The following is a 14,553-nucleotide window of genomic DNA, read 5'->3' as shown; positions in this document are numbered from 1 at the left end:
AGCTATTGTGTTTGCCTTGAAGATTTGGAGACATTACTTATATGGTGAGAAATGCCACTTGTATACGGATCATAAGAGCCTTAAGTATTTGCTTACACAGAGAGAGCTTAACCTGAGGCAGCGCAGATGGTTAGAGCTACTTAAGGACTATGAGTTCACTATTGATTACCACCCGGGTAGAGCTAATGTAGTGGCAGATGCACTCAGTAGAAAGGCATTAGTTGCTCTTCGTGCTATGAATGCACACTTATCTGTGACTGGAGATGGTGCTCTTGTAGCAGAGCTTATGGTGAAACCTAGCCTACTGCAGGAGATTAGAGATGCACAGCAGGGTGATGAGACTATTGCCTTGTGGAAAGGCCTAGTCAGAGAGGGTAAGAAGAAGGGATTTGAGATTAGAGAGGACTGCTTGTATTTTGGGGATCGAATTTGTGTGCCTAAAATTTCAGAGTTGAGGAAGAGTATCTTAAAGGAAGCTCATAGTAGTCCCTATGCTATGCATCCTGGCAGTAATAAGATGTATCATGATTTGAAATCACACTATTGGTGGCCAGCGATGAAGAGGGATATCACATATTATGTGTCGAGGTGTTTGACATGCCAGCAAGTGAAAGCAGAGCATCAGTTTCCTTCTGGTATGTTACACCCTACTTCTATTCCGGAGTGGAAATGGGATAGGATTACCATGGATTTTGTGATTGGGTTGCCTCCTACACCTAGAAAGAAAGATGCTGTATGGGTAATAGTTGATAGACTAACTAAGTCGGCACACTTTCTTCCTGTTAGGACTGACTTCACCATGGAGCAGTATGTAGAGCTTTATATAGATGAGATAGTGAGATTACATGGGGTTCCTTCTTCCATCATTTCAGATAGAGATCCGAGATTTACTTCTAGATTTTGGAAGAAGCTACATGAGGCCCTGGGTACTAAGCTGAATTTCAGCACAGCTTTTCATCCTCAGACTGATGGTCAGTCAGAGCGGGTTATTCAGATTTTGGAGGATATGTTAAGAGCTTGTGCTATTGAGTTTGAGGGCAGTTGGGAGAAGTACATTCGACTTACTGAATTTGCCTACAATAACAGTTATCAGTCGAGCATTCAGATGGCTCCCTTCGAAGCACTATATGGCAGGAGATGTAGGACTCCAATGTGTTGGTTGGAATTGAGTGAGGGTAAGATTATAGGTCCAGATTTGATTTGAGACACAGAGGATAAGGTCAGAATTATCAGAGATAGATTGAAAACAGCTTCAGATCGTCAGAAATCTTATGCGGATTTGAAGAGGAAAGATATAGAGTATGCAGTGGGAGATAAGGTTTTCCTTAAGGTATCTCCGTGGAAAAAGATATTGAGATTTGGAAGAAAGGGTAAGCTTAGTCCTAGGTTCATTGGTCCATATGAGATCATTGAGCGTGTGGGTCCATTAGCCTATAGACTAGCTTTACCACCAGACCTGGATAGGATACATAATGTTTTCCATGTGTCTATGTTGAGGAGGTATCGGTCCGACCCATCACATGTGATACCAGTTGATTCTGTTACCATAGAGCCAGATTTGACTTATGAGGAAGAACCAGTGAGGATACTTGCGAGGGAAATCAAGGAACTAAGGAATAAGAGAATTCCTTTGGTAAAGGTCCTTTGGAGAAACCATAAGACCGAGGAAGCTACATGGGAAAGTGAAGATATTATGAGACAACAGCATCCTCAGTTATTTACACCAGGTAAATTTGAGGACGAATTTCTTTTAAGGGGGGGAGAACTGTAACAGACTGATTTTTCTTTTAGTGTCGATAATAGTGATTTACCGGTCTGTGAATAGTACCATCGGTCCGGGACTTGGTATTATTTTAGTCCGGAAAAATTACTATGCATAGTTAATATTTTATTTACTATTTTTGGAGCATGTTTGCATGATTTAGGTGGGTAGAAAATATTTAATGAATATTTTTGGAAAGTTTATGTATTAAATGCATAATATTTCTAGTGTGGTATATTAAGAAATAAATGAGGAATTATTTTAGTGGAGTTCATTTAATTAATTGGTGGAGTTAAATAAGAAGTAGAAGAGAATTATTTGAGGAATATTTAGAGCCATTGGATGAGATTACTTAGGACTTGATCTTAGCCACACATTTTGCATGATTTTAGGAAGTCAAATTTGACTTTGGCACTTAAAAGTAAACACCACAACATTTTTGTCTTTCTTCTCTTCTCTTCTCCACGCCATTTCCATTTTTCTTCCTTCTTCTTTCATTTTCTTCATTTTCTTACCTCCAAATTTACCACCAAACTACCTAATTAAACCATAGAATAGGACTTAATGCTTGAGAATTAAGGAGTAGAAGTTGAGATTTGTGTTAAAAGCAAAGAGAAGTGAAGTTACCATTGAAGCAAGTAAGTTGTGGTTTTTGAGTTTTGTGAATTGTTAAGTAGAATTCATGGTTTAGACATGTTATTGATGCATTAAATCATGCTCCAACTATTTCTTTTGTCAAGCTTTGCTTGTAATGTTGATTTTTCATGCTTTGAAGAGGTTGGAGAACCATCCTCAAAGGGGAAAGAGAAAGCCAAGGAGTAAGGCTTTCCAAGCTTATTCAAGCTTGTTAATAAGGTTAGTGCAATCATAATTTCACTTGTTTAAGTTGTTTTTACATGGTTAGGGTTTTGAATATATTTTGGGAACTTTGTATGTTTTGTTGAAATTGCTGAATTTTAATGTGAGATGTGTTCTGCCGTGGGATTGGAACTCATTTTTGACCCCTTTATACTTCCCATTTGTTTTTGACTTCTTCATGAAAGTTTTAGCTCTATTTCTAAGCTTTCCAAAACATATTCTTGTGTCTAATTCCAATACTTGTAGCTCAACTTATGATTGAAATACCAAAACTGGTTCTGTTATGATGTCTTACCTGTATATCCGAAATTATTGTCCATTTTGACCACTCAAATGGCAAACTAACGTTTTATGTTCTTCATAAAAGTTATATCTTTACTTCTTATCTTTCCAACCCATCCTCTTGTGTCCAAATTGGATATACATAGCTCAACTTATGGCTGAAACACCCAAACTGACTCTGTTGTGTCGGGCCACATGCATTACTAAATTGAGTGCCCATTTTGACCACTATACTGACAAGATTAGGTTCTGAGTTCTTCATAAAAGTTGTTTCCCTGTGTCTTGAGAATTCTTTCGTTCTGGATTGGTTTCATTTGAGTGTTTGGTGAAGTAGGAATTCAAGAAACATTGGACTTGGTTTTGCTGAATTAGGTCTGATCTGTTGGTCTATGTTCTGAGTTTTTGTTTGCTATCTTACTGTGTGATCTGGGCTGTGGTTTCTTCTGAACATTTGTATAATTTTGTCTTAGCTTTCTAATGAACCTGATTTCATTCAATTTGGAGACCCATAAGTCAACTTATGTGTTAAAAACCCTACAAAGGTCAAGTTTATGAAAATGCTGAAAAGTTCTTGATTTATATACTTTTATACTATCTTAAGTATATATACATCTATAGTGTTTTGAGTAAAAATTTTGAACTGATGAGTACTAAATGAAGAGGTTTTGACTAAGAATTATTGCTTTTGTGAAAAAATGATTTTGATTTGGGCTCTACTATGCATGATTGAGACGTGGTATGATGAGATGGATTTTCTTATTGTGAAGCTATGATCATATGCTAGGGTTATCAGCCCTTATAAATAGGCGGACGCGCTTATTTGTGTGATGGGGTGGTGCTTTCATAGGCCACGGTGGTGCTTTCATAGGCCACGATTGTGTGATGGGGGTGGTGCTTTCATAGGCCACGGTGGTGCTTTCATAGGCCACGAGTATATGATGGGGGTGGCGCTAATATAGGCCACGATCAAATCTTCTTATGTTCATTCTGCATGAGTACGAGCCTCAACAAAAAATGAAATTTTATTGTTGCTATAAAAGAATGAAGACATATTTGTATATATAATCTTCTCATTGCTTTCAAAGTATTTGAATTAAATGAATGCGATTTCGGTATTTATATAGTTGAGTAATTTCAGATTTGACTTGGCTTTTCTATTTAATTTAATTGTTGGTTATTTAGCACCACTGAGTCTTCCACTCAGCGCGTTGATTTTTATCACGCGCAGGTTAGGAGCAGAGGGTGTTCTTCAAGACCAGAGGACAAGCATCAGAGTAGAGATCACATTTTGGGTAGGATATTTTGTAAATGGTGATTTTTGGCATGTATATAAAGATTGTATTATGGAGGTTGTATATAATAAGTTTATAATGTATTAAGAGTTATGATTATTGAAGGAAATAACATCTTATTATATTTTTGGTGTATGATGATTATATATTCCTTGAAAGGAATGTGTTTAGACTATGATGCGTATGTTGATGGATATTTAGAAGTGCTTGTGGTATGTTATGTTGATTGGAGTTTTGGGGTTTGGAGAAAATTGGAAGTGTGTATATTTTCTTTGTGTGGCAAGTTAATTTTTAGGGGAAACTCTTGCGAAATTTTCGTAGGAATTTCCTTAAATATTATTTTCGTTAACAAAAAAAAAAAAAAACAAAACAAAATGTTAATTACTTGCCTCCTTATGAAAATTTAACCACTTCTAATTTGTGATCTAGCTTTAATAAGTGACATAAGACGGTGCTCCGGCACCAATTGTGGCATCCGCCGTCTGGTTCTTCGGGATTGGCTGGTGGGTGTTACAGTTTAAATGCGAAATCTATGCCATGCGTTCGTGACAGATTTGTGATTGGTTGCTCAATGCCATCAACTTGACCAGAAGGAGAATAAGTAAATGAATAGTTAGAATGAATGACCATTGTATTAAAATAGTTTTCTTTACTTCTGTATAATGTTGAAAAGAAGTAAGATTAATAAAGGGTTTGAATTTCAAAAATTTTTCTTCCTTTTGTTTCGGGGACATGATTAAAGAATGCAAGACCTTCCTCTCTGCTTATCTGATCAAGATTGACTCCTCTATTTTGAAAATGTTCTGGTTGTTGGTCCTGCCTAAGTGATGAATTCTTTATAAACATTGATCAGGAGAATAAATACCATTTTCTCAGTGATTTCCTTGGAAAGATCGATAAAAAAAAACCATGGATAAAACCTTAGTACTTAGTAGGTTCATGCATACATAAGGAAGCTACACGCCAATCTTTGCAGAACCTAATATCATCATGGGGTGTAAAACCAGTTGACGTACTCGGGTGTCACAGTGTCCTGCATCACTCCTTGACCCAAGTACCTGGTGTTTCGGTTTCGCCAGCGGTAAGCCAAATTGGTCAAAAGATTCTGCGTCATGGGACCACTCTCGAAGGCATGGATTCTGGGAACGCGCTGTATCATTCCGTACTGACGGCTAATCCTGTCTGGGAAATAGGCCATGGAACGGTCTAGACTGGCGTACAACACGTAATTGAGGTTCATGCTTCCAACAGTAACCAGTCTGATCCTCCACCAAGCACAAGTCCACCAGATCATAGGGTTATCCCCAAAATCGAAGTGTCCTCCAGACCGAGATCGAAAGTTGGCAGGTGTGAATACTCAAATTTTGAGGCTCAAAGAGCCAGTTTTCCCGGACTGCAAACAGTTCGGCCGGACCAGAGGCCATTTTGGAAATTTACCGGAGGTATGCCAATATGGTACTTAAAACGTCCGGGACGTCGCGAGGATCGTGAAACTGGTCCCGGAATATTTTTTGGAGGACCGGAACTCCCGGAAAAGCCTCCGAAACGTAAAACTAGAAAGTGCGCCGACCGCTGCGCCGGCGGCGGCCCCCCTTCACGGCGGCGGTAGCCGCTATCGCCCTCACCAACGGCGGCGGCCGCCCTCACCGGTAGCGGCCGCCGGACACGGCGGCCCAGCCGCTGGGATCCGGCGACCCAGGCCGCCGAGCTCAGGCGGCCCAGCCGCCGAAACAGTCCGTTTCGCCTATAAATACAGGCCCGGTGTGACCTTTCAACTCACTCAGTCTGTGTTGACGGACGCTCCTTCTCCCCTACGCTCCTTGCGATTCTTTACTGCTTTTCTGCATTTTTAGTTAGCTTTATTGCTTTTTTGCTTTGTTATTTGGTCACTAAAATTGAATTAATTAATATTCCCCTAACGAGGAGCTTAATCTGGAGCTAAGAAGTGGCCGACGACTGACTCAGGTAATAATGAAACCCTGTCTATTTAATTTTAGCACTTCATGCATACTTCTCTTCTACTCCTAATAATTCTACAACTGCATAAATGCATTCACGTCATTATTAGGCAAATAAACTGCCTCAATTAAATAAATTTAGGCTAAATGCCCGGTTAATCAATAATCGTGGTGTTAAGCTTAAATCCGACAATATTGACTAAAAAACCTAGTTAATCAATAACTACGGTTTAATCGCTTTTATTTCGAACAATCCGGCTTAAGTCTAATTAATCAATAATTGTGGCTAAATAACCTTAATTAATCACGTTCTTTTGGCAATAAAATTGCCTACATTGCAGTTCAATTAATTACTTTTGGCAAACAAATTGCCTATAAGTAAGATTAATTATTCTTTTGGGGACAAATCGCTTAAATCGAATTTTTGACAAAATGCCTTGAATTAATCAATCTTTAGGCAAACAAATTGCCTTAAATCAATCAATTTTGGCGACAATCGCCTAATCAACATTTTTTTGGCAAACAAATTGCCTGAATCAACTTATTTTGGCTAACAGCCTTCAAATAATCAATTTAGGCGACAATCGCCTAAAAAATCACTTTTGGCAAATCAATTGCCCAAATCAATCTTTTTGGCTAAAAGCCTTAAATCACTTTTGGCAACAATTGCCTAAATCACAAAACTCTTTGGCTAAAAGCCTTAATCAATTTTGGCAACAATAAGCCCAAACACTTTCTTTTTGGCAATAATAAGCCCAAACATCAATCATTTTGGCGACAATCGCCCGAAACATCAATTTTGGCAATAATAAGCCCAATCAAACACTTCTTTTTGGCAACAATAAGCCCAATCAACATTTTTGGCAATAAGCGCCTGAAAAATCAATCAATCTTTGGCAAAATGCCTAAATGCACAAAGCATACACACACTCATGCATAGAGCATCCCCATTCAAAGCCCTCTAAAAGAGGCCTACTGAACTACGTTGACTTTGATCTTCCATTCAAACGGAAGTACGTAGGCACGTTAGGGATTTAACCCCGAGTGGCAAGTCGAAATCACATAAATATTTTTCATTGGTCTAATTACATCATTTACCCTGCAAAGCATTCATTGTTTTGGTTAGCTCATCAGCATGACATAGTCTCGGGATCTACCTCAGGTTCGTAGACCATGCCTTAACATTGGGTTAGTTAATCTAGCATTTAGGTTAATTAAAATCGGAGTCACTTAGGGTTTTTTTCCTAGTTTACCCTAAAATAATTAAACAAGGTGGCGACTCATACATTCTCGTGCATTTCTGCCCTTAGTCACATGCATTCATATGCCATGATATTTGGGGGAGGGGTTCACAGCAGGGTCATAGGTTGGAATCAAACGAGCTGGGACCGGAAGAATCAGGCTTAACTTGTCTAGAGCCCAGGCTTGCAACAACATCGAACAACCTCGATGGTGAACATTGAAGTTGGTAACATGAAGGGCAATATCCCTGACCCAGCACATTGTCTCCCCCATGATCATCATGAAGACAGTACGATAATACATTTGCATGTCATGAACAACTGTCAGAAGTCGAAAATCTCCAATTCCAGGTTGACAGTTCTTCATAGCATACATATTCAACAGTAGGAAACAACAAGCTCGAATCCAAGAAGGATCTATATCCATGGACAGAACCCTACTCAGAAAAGGCTCTAAAGGAAGACCTTGATCCGTGTTTATGCCATCAAGAAGGTAAACTGGGCACAGGGCTGCAATCTCAGCTAGATCATACCTAGGGCCTGGGGGCAAAGCTGGAGTTTCATCTTGTTCAGGGTGATGACCCATCACGGCACACATTTCCTCATAGGTCGGAGTTACTTCAGAATCTTCAAACTGGAAAACCATGGTGTTGGGATTGAAGTACATGACGAGCCAAGACAAGAAACTATGATCGGGTTTTAAGTCTTTCAGCCAGGCGAGTTGGTTCATGGGGGGAAGCTGCTATAGGTCGTCAGGGATGGGTTGGACGAAGGACGAAACTTGGTTTCTGAAAGCCATAAAAAAAGGGGATTATTCAAGCGATAGAGTTGTTTTGAATGCTGCAAATGAAGAAGATGCAGAGGAAAGCCTCTAATTATAGAAGTGGAAATAAGTCGGTGAATGGGATGTCATCATCATAATATTTATTGTCGATGGTGGTTGGATGAGCATTTATACATAGATCGCTCCGGTAGTTGGACATTTAAGCCTGCGTTAATAAGAAGGACAGCTTTTATAGTAGGGAGGTTGAGCCTTTATGATCACATTAACCGAGAAAGGGCGGTTGAGCCTTTATGTCCGCATTAATCAAGTGGACCGCCCTGTCAGGTAAGTACTACGATCTATTTCTGTCTCTGATTGATTTTTGCCGTGTTTCATTTTAAGTTCCTTGTTTTGTTTTTATTTCATTTCATTTCATTTACCTATTTACAATAAATTGGTTCGTTGATCACTAACGAGGTGGACCACTCTTGTGAGTAAGTGGGACACTGCTATTTTGCGTTTTTGTGTTTGTATTTTGTTTATACAGGAATCAAATTTCACAAGTTGTAAGTAATAAACATGTAAATGACACTATAATAAAAGCAAAAATACTGTAAAAAAAATGTGTAAAGAATATTGTAAAATAAATGTAATAACACTGAAAATGTAATCCTACAAACTACAAAAAATGTTCCAAAAAAAATGGTCAGAACAGAGAAGGCCGGCTACCGACGCCTCCGGCTGGGACCAGCTACTGCCTGAGCGGGTGGAGATGGTGGTGCATCATCAGATGAGGAGCCATCATCATCCTCCTCGTCCTCGGAGAAGTCCAACGAAATCCCCTCCACCTCTAGCTAATCCACCTCCATCTGGAGTCGGGCAACAGCGCCAAACTGGCGAGACTGGAGCCTCCGCAGTCTCCCAATCTCCAGATCCTGTAAAGGCAGAAAGATGTAAGAGAGGTAAGCAAAAAAAGAAGAAAGGAAAAAAATATATGAGACTCATACCCTCTCATGGCGCTCAGAGTAGAGTCGGGCAATGTAAGACCGGGCAAACCCAAACCTCCGGCACAGCTCCTGGTATCTCTGAGCTGGCACCTGCGAGCACAGAAAGACATTCAATAAGAAGTTATTCAGGTAAAATATTCTTTACTTAGTGAATTCAGTTTACTACTTAAGTGTGTGGCATGCTCAGGATCCAGCTGCAGTGGTGGAGGAGCCTGCCTGAGGTCAGCAGGGATGATGATAGCCGACCCGAGACCCAGAGCAGGATCCAGCGTCACCTCCATACCCGGAGGGAATGGGACATCGCCCAGTACAACCCCTACAGGTACAGCCGGAGCAGTCGCCTCCGCCTCTGCCTCTGCCTCTACTCTATAGTAGGCAGCCGTCCGATGCTTCTTCCTCTCCTACAACAAGTCAAAGATGAAGATACTTAATCACTTGGCCAAACAGTTGAAGAAAAAATCATAATTGAAGATAGAAGAATCACCTGGATATCCTCCCGGACCTCTGGCAGCCTGGCCTGCAGACGGGTGGAGAAGTACGTGGCGTAATCACCAGCTGACAATGGAATATCAGCCGAAGAGCCAAAATACTCCTCCTCCCGGTCCTCCGCGGTCATGCCCTCTAGCAAGCACATATGGCGAGGAGGAGCATGGGGCACTCGCCGCTGTGCCGTGGCCACCTGGAGCTCGTAGATCCTCTCCCCCAGGAAGTACCGGTCAAGCCAGTACCCCGCAGTAGGAATCTCGACTGGGTGTAGGCCTCCACCACGCCACGAGCAGGGTAAGCCTGCCAGGCATCCCCCTCCCAAGGAGTCAGAAGCAGCTGCAAAACAGAAGAATCAGTAATTACATAGTGAAAAAGAAAAGAAAGATATATTGTTCAGAAGATTCTTGTACTTACATCAGATAAAGCCCGATCGTTCAGGAAGCACCTCCAATAGTGGGGATCCTCAGTACTAGAGAAGGTATGATGGCAGTGCACCAGATACCGAGGAATCCGCCGGGAGTCAGCTGAGGTATCGCCCCCTAGACCACCGGGGTAAATCCAGTACTCGTAGGCCCACACCTGCAGTAAGATCACAACAAGTTCAACATACATTTGAGCAGGAAAAAAAAGATAAGATGATAAAAGAAGAGGGTGAAGAGAATAAAGGTCTTACCTCGAGTGGTCGGAGGAACTGCCAGTTTGACTCACCGCTGTTGACGCGTGTTTTTATGCCCCCACCCAACCCAATGATGATATAAGAATGTGGAATAGGGAATCAAGGTCAACCAAAAGTGTTTTTAACCAAAAATTGATTTAAACCGGTTCAAGGAGTCTGACCTGGGCTAGGGTTGCGTCACGCAGCTACCACCTGCGTAATGGCACTAGTAGTTGCGTCACGCAACTCTAACCAGGATAACATCATTTGGACAGGCCTGTGTAACGGTCTGCACTATTTGTATGGATATGCAGCAACTGTACGAAAAGTAAGCTGCGTCACGCAGCTCGCGGGTCCGTCACGCAGCTGCTACCTGCGTGACGCAGCTTTGTTCTGTTGCCCTACCCATATAAATACAACTTTTTGTGTTTTAAACGGGACTTTTTCTCTCCAGACTTTGGCATTTTGGACTTAGAAAGATTTTTAGGGCTTTGTGCGGCTAGGGTTTTCCCCAAGAACTCCAGTGAGTTTCTTTGAGGAAGATCAAGCTATTAGATATAATAGATTAAAAATACACAACAAAAAAAAAAGCCATAAAAAAGAGAAAAGAGAGAAAAGGAAAGAAAAGAAAGTTTTTATTGTTAAAATTTGTTAACAAACACTTCTGGGATCGTGGAGCTACATTCCTAAATCATCTAAACCGTATGCAATCCTTGAATTTGAGGGTTAGGTAACCATCTAAACCTTCCTTTTCATTTTTAGTTGTTTATTTGTGGAATATCTTATTTTCTTGGTATTTGATTAGTTTGGTGTTGATTAAGTAACATTCTGCCTGTTATTGAGTATTTCTGGATTATGTTAAACACCTGTTAATAAAAAGAACATGTAAAGTAGTTTGAAAGGTAGTTACAGACCAGAGCAGCTGCGTCACGCAGCTACTACCTGCGTGACGCAACTAACTAAAAGGAGGTGACTTTTCCTGGACCACCTGCGTAACGTAACTGTTCGTGCGCATAGTTTTTATTTCGTTTTTATATTTTTATTTAATATTATGTTTTAAATGAATAATCAATGAATCTGGAAATTTTGATAAGGTCACGAACAGATGCGTCACGCAACTAGGAGTTCCGTCACGCAACTATTCTTCATAGAACAGCCGCGTGACGCAACTGTTCTAGGGTTCCAGAATATTTTTTTTTATTTTTTTTTAATTTCATATCATTAAATAAATGTTTAATTCTAATTTAAGAAATGACCAATAATGGGCAATTTGTGTTCTAATCAAATCAAACAAGCTAAATTACTTTTATATATGATTTTGAGATTTTAGGATTTATATTATTCAAGTTGTATTTTAAACCCGGTTTGTGGCCCGCCTTTAACCATAAGGCAAGAGCGGGTCTTTTAATTATTTTTGCTATGGATGGATGATGGATGTGATTATGAATGGTTATGAATGCAATGAATGAACCTATTTGAGGACGATTAATTAATTTTCCATATAGGAACTCGGTTCGATTTATTCGGGTTGGGTTTAATTAAATAAATTGGCTTTTCTAAAATAAAAATAAATTAGAAATTGTAGGTAAAAAGAGGCCGGTTTTCCAGGCGTCGGCTTCCAACGGGCCGACGTACCCAATTCCCTTACCTAGAACCACACACGGTGCACCTGACCAGTTTTTCAAATAATTGGCCTTAAATAAAAATTGGGTTAAATGAAGTCACTTTTATAAAATAAAATTAGAAACGGTCCCATTGCCGAAATAATGGGTGGCGACTCAAATTATTTTTAAGACCGATTTATCGGCATCGCATCCACCAAAAATCATAAGACGATGTTTTCGGGTCCTCCAGGGTGATTTTCGACGAAAACAACCGCTACCCTTGGTCCATACATCAAGACCATGGTAGAGGTGAGCCAAAGCAAGAAAACCCCAGCTGTAAGAGCCCACCCGACTCAAATTTCTCAGGCATACTAGCACCACCGGGTCTCCCTTATTCTGGGAGGTGCATAGCAGCTGTGAAGAGATGATGTAAAAGAGGAAGGACCGGGCCGCCTGATCCCTCTCCTCTCGAGTGTAAGCCGGGGCAGCAGGCCGAGCATCCATCGTCGCTCTCTCCATGCGGCCAGCCTCGTCCGGATTCGCTCGGCCCAGAAGCGATATACTACCTCGTAGGATACGCACCCCTGCGCGGTGTGCCTAGTCTGAGTGGTCACACCGAGCAGGGTGCGGACCAACTCAGCTCCTAGAGCAGCAGTCTGGTAACGAGCATCTAGAGGAGCAGATGGACCATCAAACCCAACCCCGGTGATGGCGGTGTAGTCGACGGGCATGAGAGTCATCTCCCCGAAGCTGAAAATGAAGGTGTGGGTGCAGTCGTTCCACCGCTCCATCAGCGCATAGTGCATGGCGGGTGCAAATCGAGGCTGAGTACTGCGGAGCCCCGCGGCATAGTCGCCAAAACCAGCAGCAACAACCCTGGCGCGCATGGGAGGGTCCAGCAGATCCTAGAACGCAGAAGCATCAGTGGACGATCCGCCAGCACGGGCCTTGCCCAGATCAACCTGCGTAAGAAAAATTTCAATTTAAATAAGAATTAAGCTAACAATTATATATTTTTGTTTCATGGTAAGAAAAATAAAAAATTTAAGCCTCGGGCCAAACACAGCTACGCTACGCAACTATAGCTGCCTCACGCGTCTACACAGTTGCGTCACGCAGTTTGCCCAAGTTGCGCCTCCTGAAGAACAGTTGCACCACGCATCTCAATAGCTGCGCCACGCAACTGTTCAAAACATTACATCCTGAAGAATAGCTGCGCCATGCACCTCAACAGCTACGCCACGCAACTGTTCAAGGCATATCATCCTTGACGAACAGTCGCGTCATGCACCTCAACAGCTGCGCCACGCAACTGTTCAAGGCATATCATCCTTGACGAACAGTCGCGTCACGCACCTCAATAGCTGCGCCACGCAACTGTCCAAAGCATATCATCCTCGACGAACAGTCGCGTCACGAAACTGTTCTTCACAAAACAGCTGCATGACGCAACTGTCGAAGGTACGCAGAAACTAATCTATGTTCAATATCTTTGTGTTTGTGTTGTTTCTATGCATTTTCAGGGCAAAAATAGGTTGCATGGAGATAGTATCAATTCTCAATCAACAAATAAAGCAGTAATACATGCAAAGGGATGAAATCCACCAAGTTCAGAAGCGCTAGGGTTCGCTGCGCTTCGAACAGTTGCGTCACGCATCTTCTTCCTGCGTCAAGCGACTGTCGACGCACATACAGACAACAAATTCAACAAAAAATCTACAATGTACAATTGAAAGCAAGAAATTCAAAAGAAAAATTACTTACCTCAGTCTGAAAACCGCGCATCGCGCTAGTCTCGTGGCGAACCGGGAACTCGGTGCCCGGCAACGGAAGGAGCTGCAGCGGTCGTGTCCCGGGAGTCAAGGCATTGCGGCTGACTGGTACCCACTCGCCCTCGAAAGTCGTGATGTCCGGGATCGCACCCAGTGTGTTCATCTCCGGTGTGTAGGCGGAGGCAGGGATCTCGGGAAGTTGAGACATTTTTTGGTTGAAGTTTAGAGTGTTTGCAGATAGCTTAGGGTTTTGGAAAGTGAAAATGAAATGTTAAAGAAGCTTACTTATAGTAAGCGGTGGGCCCAAGCCCATCTATCATCTCTTCAAGCCCAAAAAGGAGGGGCCCACTAACCTCTCCAAGCCCACAAGGGCCCAAACGGCCCGTTTCAGCCTATGGTGATCCGTTTATGAAATTTGACGTCAGTATGCGGTTCGTATACTTCAGCAATTTTGTCTACTCACCGCACAGGGGGCAGGAGCATCAAATTGCCCAAATTACCCTTAGGTAAGTTTTCTTTCAAACACTGCATCAGGAAAGGTATACCTGAAAATTCAGGCTCAAAATTTTTCATGCCTAAATTTTTGCTAAATTTTTGCTAAACCAAATTTTTGCAATAAGCATTAAAAGGTCTGCTTAAAAAGCTGATATTTTTTGTCCTAGGTCAGAATTCCGGACTGGGGGCAAAAGTATAATCTTTTGCCCTGATGCAAATTTTTTAATTTTATGATTAATGTGTGGGGGCATGTGACGTCCCAACATTTTTTCTAACAAAAAGGCAAGGTCTGTTTGTACACAGATATTGCTCTTTTTCTCTTGAACAATTTTTCAGGCCAACCAGTGGTGATTTCTCGAACCCGATAAGGCCCACCAA

The sequence above is a fragment of the Jatropha curcas genome, chromosome 11 (assembly GCF_041381405.1).
Source record: "Jatropha curcas cultivar XTBG-Jc1 chromosome 11, XTBG_Jcur_1.0, whole genome shotgun sequence".
NCBI classification, from domain to species: Eukaryota; Viridiplantae; Streptophyta; class Magnoliopsida; order Malpighiales; family Euphorbiaceae; genus Jatropha; species Jatropha curcas.
This window is presented reverse-complemented; position numbering follows the sequence as displayed.